Source organism: Nicotiana sylvestris, chromosome 5 (genome assembly GCF_000393655.2).
Source record: "Nicotiana sylvestris chromosome 5, ASM39365v2, whole genome shotgun sequence".
Classification (NCBI taxonomy): Eukaryota; Viridiplantae; Streptophyta; class Magnoliopsida; order Solanales; family Solanaceae; genus Nicotiana; species Nicotiana sylvestris.
The window spans coordinates 107,515,242-107,524,765 of NC_091061.1; positions in this window are offsets into that span (position 1 = coordinate 107,515,242).

Sequence of the window (9,524 nt, forward strand, 5' to 3'; positions counted from 1 at the left end):
GGTTGCCGTATTCTCATATCATTCTCCCCCGAATATGAAAAATGCGAATTGGAACACTGGAAGTCTTGCTCCTTTGAAGATTCCACTAGTGAATGGCTGGATAATCGTTGGTCTGATAGCAAGCTTCATTTCCCATTAGAAACTCTGCTACCGAGCCAAAGATTATCTAACTACCCCTAGTGGCTTGTGATGAAGGGGCACTCGTGAATGTTCAGGTAGCTTTTGATATGATAACATGCTTTGTTTCCTGTTAGAAACTTTGCTATCGAGCCAAAGACTATCTAACCATCCCTTAGTGGTTTGTTATTTCCATGCCTTGTCGTTTAAAGGTATTATTTTTGCTGATGGCGCTTTCCTCATATTATGCTTTCTGTTGCTATCTTAAGAAAAACATTGCCAGAAAAACCCCATTGGGACAAAAACTAGATGAAAGGAAAAATAGTACAGCTCATACTTTCAGTATAGGCGGTGCTCATCAGCAATAGTACCTTTTGAGGTGTGCCACATTCTAGTTTCTCAGCAATTTTACTCCGTCTTGATTTTTCAGTTCATATGATCCTTTCCCGGTGACAGCTGAAACCCGGTAGGGGTCTTCCCACATCGGACCCAACTTCCCTGTATTGAGTTATCGGGTGTTCTGAGTCACTTTTCTTAAAACCAAGTCTCCCATTTTGAAATAATGGAGCTCTTCAATTATAGTATATTTCCCTTATTTGTTTCTGGGCCACCATCATTATATGCGCCAAGTCCCTGCATTCGTCAAGCAGCTCCAATCTAACCAGCAATGATTTGTTATTTTCTTCTTCGTCCACCCAGAAGTATCTCATGGTAGGTTATCTCACATCCACTGGGATCAGGGCTTATGCTCCGTGTATGAGAGAGAAAGGTGTCTCTCCCATGCTTTACTTGGCCATCGTTCAGTATGCCCATAGTAATCCTAGTAACTCTTCGGGCCATTTGCCTTTGGCTGATTCCAATCTTTTTTTGAGATTTTGAATAATCACCTTATTTGTCGGTTCTGCTTAGTTGTTTGCACTTAGGTGGTATGGCGAAGATGTCATGACCAAAACCGATGGGCCGTGACGGGCACCCGGTACCTTACTTAACCGAGTACCAATGTAACGTATCTTTCTTATTAAATCATCATATACACGTGACATACGGTCCTAATAGGCCAACATGATTATTTATAAATTCAAAACATAGGCCGACAAGGCCGTACAATCTTTCACGTACACGACATATGTCTACAAGCCTCTAAGAGTACATAAATGTCATAAAGGTTGGGACAGATTCCCGTCATACCAAACAATATACGTCTAAATCATACTAACCAAACACAAAACTCTCAAGCAAATGGAGCGCACTAACATCTTCCGCTGAGCTGATAACTTACTTGGAGGGCTCTCGACCTGTCTGTGGGGACCTGCGGGCATGAAACGCCGCGTCCCCAGGCAAAAAGGACGTCAGTATGAAATAATGTACCGAGTATGTAAGGCAATATACTGAAAGCTGAAACTGAACTAATAATATAATAACTGCAAGTAGCTGGAAGTCAAAGATAATCTGAAGATATGCTTACCTGCTGATACTGACTCAACTCTTTCAATATAGTAAGTAAAATAGTTGTCCGGCCCTATAAGGCTCGGTATATATATATAACTATTCTACCGTAGTAGGCTCACGCATAGGCGCTCGGCCATACTAGGCTCTGTATCTCGACCAACTGGGCTCGCTCATAAGCGCTCGGCCACAGTAGGTTCGGTATATATGTAACTGCTTTGTCGTAGTAGGCTCGCTCATAGGCGCTCGGCCATACTAGGCTCTGTATCTCGACCAACTGGGCTCGCTCATAAGCTCTCGGCCATAGTAGGCTCGGTATATAACTTACCATCTTATCAAAGGTTGCCCAATAGGGGCCTGCCCATCGATTATAGCTCGATGGTAATGAAAATACAGTAATACTGTATATATAGGCTCTCTGCTCTCTTGAGAATATTATAACTTACAAGGCTAGAAAAATATACGTAACTTGCGAGACTAGCAAGATATACGTAAATTCTGAGAGTATGAATTTTTCTTTATGACTCATTATCAAACTTGTGTAATGACGAGATCACGCCAAAATAAAGGAAGAGCTTAGTCTTAACATACCTGAGCCGGTTCTCTGGACAATCCTTCTAACACATGACAATTGTGACAAAACTCGTGACGGCAAAATCAGAGCAGGGAAAAATCTGGTATCCAGATTTCATGCGCTTTCTACTGTCACATGCTAATCAATTGAAAATCCAAACTTGCCCAGAATATATGCGGAGACAAATTTTACAGAGTTGGATATCTAAATGCATAACTAAATGAATCTCGTTAGGGGAATTCCCTTCGGCGAAACTATATCCACAAACTGATTTAGATACTGTATATTCTATTATAGTAGATATAGAATGTAAGTAAAACTAAAACTTCAATCTACACATCAGACAGCATATATTTGTTTCAGTTTCATACTTCACCAGAAAGATCATACTTGCTTTTAGGTAGCCCATGTATATGAGATGTTTTGAGAAGGATTAACTTAGTCAAGAAGATAAATTTTTATCTGTATAGTTTTGCTTGTTCTTTGGTGTACCAATAAACTGTATTAAGGCAGAATCTATCTTAGATTTTATCCAAAAAGATCTTTCCTACTAGTGTGTGCTACTTCTCGTAATTACCTCGTACTGCTTCTCGTAGTAACCTCTAACTTTGTGTATTTGCCAGTTATATGTCCGTCCCAGGCTCAATAACTAAGCTCCTTAATACATGGGGAATTAATCTCCCCAACCTTAAATTTTGGCAACAAGCACAGCAAAGACCCAAACTAGCACACCAAAAATCTCTCCTTTACTTAGCATATGCTACAGAAATCATACGTTATCCACTATAGCAAGATTTTTGGACAATGCTAGTTTTTCCCCAAGTTTTCCAAAAATTTCCCAGATACTTTCATGCAGATAAGGTGTATATATGTCTTAAAAGGATGCCACCTCTTTCTTAATTATAAACATAGTTTACAACTTGCTGCCATGTACTCATAATCCCACGTGGATTGATGTACCTTAGTATTTTTCCATGATTCTTACCTAATTACTTATCCACAAATTCCTAATTAATTTGTTAACTTTCCACTTAAATTGATAATTAAACAATTGTCCACATAATTAAGAATTATCTCAACTTACTTAAAATTTTACTTATTTTTAATACACTTTATACACCGTACTATTACGGTAATGTGGTATCATATAAAATAAATTCATACACTATTATTTTATTAAAATATCCATGTAAAAATATATATATTTTCTCAACTTCTAATATTCCTACTCTCATATAATTATAAATAGTAAAAATTTCGTATGCTTAAATTCTTAAAATGGTAAAAAGATATCTTTCTTTTCTTGTGAGAAAATAATTTATATCTTTACAATAAAGAAAATCTCATAAACTTTTTCATATTATGGGTATAATTTAAAGTATATTTAAAAGTAATAAATTAATAACTATCCAAAATCATACTTTTCAAACTTTTAAAAAAAAAGTGTTTCGCTCAAAATACCATATCAAATGTATATAACAGTATCAATATTGTTAAACACACGGGATCTTATAATAACATAGTCATCCTCCTTGGTGATTTAACATTTTCTTTGCTATTCTTTATCGTCAACTTTAACCAGTAACATAGTTAATGGTTCTCAAATTCCAATTAACCAATAACAAGCTAATCATTTTTTCCTTTTTGACTGTAAAGTCTACCTTTACATTCCTAATTATCCTTTTAATCTCCTTTTAACCAGTCACTTGACTAGCACATTTAACTACTAAGTAATTTCTTGAGCACTTTTTGTATGCAAGACCGAAGTTCAGAACAAATCATGAGTCATGAGAGCTTACTGCATCTTATTCTAATATTAAAGTACGGGATGCAACAGAGGATATGATCCTTTTGACTTTCAAGTCTTCAAGAGATTTTGTGACCTTTGTGCCTATAAATTGTGGCTCGTTGTTGCAGGCTATTTCCTTTGGTATTCCAAACCTGCAAATTATATTCTCCCAGAGAAAATCGACCACTTCGCACTCGTCGATTTTCTGGTAAGGACCTGCTTCAACCCACTTAGAGAAGTAATCAGTTAAAATCAAAAGAAATCTTACCTTACCGGTAGCCGGAGGCAGCGGACCTTCTATGTTCATCCCCCATTTCATGAATAGCCAAGGCGACAATGCCCAATGCAATAGTTCTGTTGGTTGATACAATAACAACATGTGGCATTGACACTTGTCGCATTTATGAACAACCTCCTCAAAGTCTTGTACCATTCGAGGCCAGTAGTATCCTGCCCTAATTATCTTTAATATTAATGAGTCCGCACCCGAGTGATTTCGACAGATTCCTTTTTGAACTTATCTCATGATGAAATTAGCCTCGGAGGCTCCTAAACATCAGGCCAACGGGCCTTGGAAAGACTTTCTATACAACTGGCCTCCCCAGAAGCTGTAACGAGTTGCTTTAGTGCGGAGTGCCCCGGATGCCTTGGGATCTTCGGGTAGTTTGTTGTGCTCAAGATAGTCGATGATCTTATTTCTCCAGTCCTAGACCAAATTAGTCATATACTCGTATTTACTTCATAATAACCGTCCACATCCAATACTGAATGCATGAGCTGTACGACCATACCAGAGTGTGATCTCTTCATTTTTGTGGACGAGCCCACATTGGCCAGTGCATCTGATTTTGCATTTTCTTCTCTCGGGATGTGGGTGATTAACCATTCCCTGAACTGTGCGAGCAGAGTCTGTACTTTCACTATATATTATTGCATGCGTTCCTCTTTGGTGTCGAAGATCCCGTATACCTGATTTACTACCAGTTGGGAATCACATTTGGTTTCAATGACCTCGGAGTCTAGTCCCTGGGCCAGTTCAAGTCCTGCAATCAAAGCCTCATACTCCGCTTCATTGTTAGTCAAAGGAACAGTTCTTATAGCCTACCTTAGGGTTTCTCTCGAGGGCATAATTAGTACTACCCAGAGCCCGGACCCTTTCACATTGGAAGCTCTGTTCGTGAACAAGTTACAGATTCCTGATGTTGTTTCCGACACAATCACCACTTCTTTGGTGGCCAAAGGCTACAATCCGGGACTGAAATAGGCCACGAAGTCAGCCAAAACTTGCGATTTGATCGTAGTGCTGGGTTTATACTCTATGTCAAGTTCACTCATTTCGACTGCCTACTTGACCAATCGACCTGAAAATTTAGGTTTGTGAAGAATATTCCGCAGGGGAAAGGTTGTCACCACGGCTATCGGGTGGCATTGAAAATAAGGCCTAAGCTTTTGAGCGACAGCTATGAGAGCTAAGGCCAATTGTTTGAGATATGGGTAGCGAGTTACCACTCCCGTTAAAATTTTACTAACATAATACATAAGAGATTGCGTACCTTCGTCTTCGCAGACTAAAACGACACTTACCGCTATCTCCGAGACCGCTAAGTAAATTAAAAATTGTTCGCCTTCCTCCAGTTTCGATAGTAACGGAGGGATCGATAAATACCTTTTCAAATCTTTCAAGGCCTGCTAGCATTCCAGAGTCCATTCGAAGTTGTTCTTCTTTTCAGAAGTGAGAAAAAGTGATGGCATTTTTCTGAAGACCGGGAAATGAACCTGCTTAGAGCGTCCAATCTTCCAGTTAACCTCTGAACCTCTTTCCCATTTGATAGCTGGTCGGGAATGTCCTCGATAGCTTTAATTTTATTGGGATTGACTTCGATACCATTTGTGACACTAGGAAACCCAAGAACTTACCAGAATTGACTTTGAATGCACGCTTTTCGGGGTTAAGTTTCATGTTGTGCTTCCTTAGGATGTCAAATATTTCTTGGAGGTGCTTCAGATGATCACCTACATTCAAAGACTTAACCAGCATATCATCTATGTAAACTTCCATTGTTTTTTCTATTTGCCTTTCTAACATTTTGTTCACAAGCCTCTGGTAAGTGGCTCTGGCGTTCTTAAGCCTGAAAGGCATCACATTGTGGAAATATGTGCCAAAGTTCGTTATGACCAAAGTCTTTTCCTAATCCTTCAAGTTCATTTTGATTTGGTTGTACCCGGAACATGCATTGAGGAAACTCATCAACTTGTGCCCGGCTGTCGCATCAATTATTTGATCAATATCTGGAAATGGGAACGAGTCTTTTGGGCACGCCTTATTCAAATCCTTATAATCTACGAGCATGCAAAATTTATTATTTTTTTGGAATTACTACTACATTATCTAGACAGTCCGGATACTTTACCTCCCGGATTGAACTGATATCAAGCATTTGAATTACCTTTTCTTTGACAAACCTGTTTCTGACCTCGGCAATAGGGCGTTTCTTCTGCCTTACCGGCAGGATGTTGGGTTCTAGGCTTAATTTGTGCTCGGCCACCTCTAGCGGAATACCTGTCATATCTGCATGCGACCATGCAAAACAATCAACATTAAACATAAGTAATTCTATAAATCCCGAGCTAAGCTCGGGGTTTAATCCTGCCCCCAAGTTAAACTTTCTCTCTAAAAACTTCTCGAACAATACGGCTGGTTCGAGTACTTTTGTTGTGGATTTGGTTGCGTCTGTTTCTTCTGGTACCTGTAAATACCTTGGTACCTAATAGGATTCTGACGACTCATCCCCTTTGTCGACTTCGTTTGGCTCGGGAGCAGGCGTCAGTTCCTGTAATTACTATGCCACATGTTCCTTACCTTTACTATTGGAAACCGACATCACGTTCATCTCCCTTGCTGCCGGTTGATCTCTTCTTTTTTTTTTTAATTCCCTATGGAGTTGGGAATTTCAGAAGTTGATGGTATGTTAATGACACAACCTTCATCTCGTATAGCCATGATCTTCCAAGAATAATGTTGTAGCCCATGTTGTCGTCTACTACTTCAAACATGGTCGTCTTTATAACCCCTTCGGAATTTGTGGGCAATAGGATCTCCCCTCGGGTTGTTACACTTGCTAAGTTGAACCCGGTGAGGAGTTTTATGGCTGGAATGATACTTCCGATTAGCTTGGCTTGTTCCAGCTCTCTCCATTGCATAATATTGGTTGAACTCCCTAGGTCCACCAAAACAAGTTTAATTTTAAAATCTAAATTATTAAGAGAAATTACCAGCTCATCATTGTATGGTAGTAGGAGTCCATCAACGTCCTCCTCCGTGAAGGTGATATTGTCCTCGGCTACTTCTCAGAGTCTTTTACTAGGGTCACCGATACCTTTGTATTTTTCCTGCTGAAAAGGTTACACCATTAATCTTGTTCCCTCCGAAAATCATGTTGATCATTAGATGAGGAAGATCTTCTCCTATCTTTGAGGGTTCCATATTATCTCGGTTGCGACCGTAGTTATTTTTATCCCGGTCGCTTAAGAACTCTCTGAGATGGACGTTTTTCATCAATGTCGCCACCTCCTCGTGCAGGTGTCAGCAGTCCCCAGTCTGGTGGCTGTTAGTCTCATGATACTCACACCATTGATTAGGATCCCGCTGACTGGGATCGGATCTCATCAGCCTCGGGAACTATGTTTCTTAATGTTCCTCATCGCCGATACCAGTTCCACCATGCTGACATTGAAATTATACTTAGACAATTTTGGGTAGGTGGAATCCCGGGAGCCTGATATCTCTTTGCCCTGCAATGGTCTGTTATTTTGGCCACGATCAACTCTCCTATTAGTAGCGAACCTGTTTGCCGACCAAAAATCTCTACCGCATCCTTTGGCCCTTTCGTAGGGCAGAAATCGACCTTTAAAAGACCGTTGATCTGTGTCGAAATCATCCTTCAACTTTTCCTTATTCTTCTCTCGATTCCGACACTTGGTTGATGCCAGAAAACCGATCTGGTCATATTTTATTCTTATATTTGAGTCATAACGATTGTGGACATCTGCCCATGTCATTGCCTGGAACTCGAGCAGACTTTCTTTCAGTTTCCGGGAAGCGTCAGAGCTCCTTGTGTTCAGTCCCTTAGTAAATACCTCAATCTCCCATTCATCTGGCACGACCGGTCGCAGCATCCTTTCCTTCTGAAATCTATTCACGAACTCTCGCAGCAATTTCGACTCTCCTTGCGCAATTATGAATATATCAGCCTTTCAGGCATGTACATTCCTTGCCCCAGCATGGGCCTTGATAAAAGAATCTGCTAGCATCTCAAAGAAATCTATTGAATACTGGGGTAGAAGTGAATATCATGTCAGGGCCCCCTTCATGAGTGTCTTCCTGAACTTCTTCAGCAAGACTGACTCAATCTCGTGCGGAGCTAAGTTGTTTCCTTTCACTGCCGTTGTGTAGGTGGTGATGTGCTCCTGAGGATCCGAAGTCCTATCATATTTTGACACGTCTGGCATTTTGAACCGCTTCGGGATTAACTCTGGTGCCACACTCGGTTTGAACGACAATTGGGTCTATTTCTTTGAGTTCGATCCTTTCAACACTGGCAGCATACCCGGGATTTGGTCCATTCGGGCATTTATTTCCCTCATAAACCGCATGAGTTCGGTTTTAAAGGGATCATTCCCATTATTGTTACCAAATCCGTTGTCGTTCCCCCTACCCTGTCGAAGTCGACCTCACCCCTCGAAGTGTTGTTATTAACCCTTTGTGTTGTTTGGTTTGCGGGAGCACCGGGAGGAACTGAACCTCTTCCATTCGCATTGTTGGAAGCACCGGACAACGATTGCCTCAACTCTGTCATGGCCCGATCTTGTCGCGAGAGATGGACCGTAATAGCCTTTTGTTGTTCCCTTAGAATTCTCACTGTTTCTGCAACGTGCTCGTCTTCAGCATCATCAGGAGTTGCCTCCCGAACATGTCGTGGATATTGGCCGCCATGGACTGGTATGACTACATCCTCCTCATTGCGGGTATCACTGATCGAATTTTCGTGTTGAGGTGGATTTCCATGGGCCTCTACATTGTGTGCGATGTTGACATCGTTATTTGCCATTTTTTTACGATTTTTCACTAAGAAACAAAGAATTAAACAAATTAGTAATAGATGCAAGGATCAACTCAATTATGCAACTGTCTAAGCCCCAAGGTGGGTGCCAGACTGTTTAACCGTAAAATGGTACAGTTGAATTTGTAACGTGGTTTATAGACAAGCGAATTGATTTGATCTCAAAATAATAAATAAATAAAAAAAGTGCAAGACTTAGCGTCGAAATCGAGACAAGACGGCAAATAGCTTGGTTCCGGGACAAAAGCTTCCGAAGGCAGTAATAAGACTATCAATAGACTGGAAATAAAGTATTATTGAGCTTAGAATAAAGTGTAGTATAAGTTTGTCAGAAAATTCGTGTTCTACAATGGTTGTTGAAGTCACTATTTATAGATACACCTAGGGAACAAGGTCCTAGGATCAAGCCCCTCTTTAAATGACAAATTATGGGGCCCATTGATGAATGTGTAACGGCAGGTCATAAATGCCAAAATTT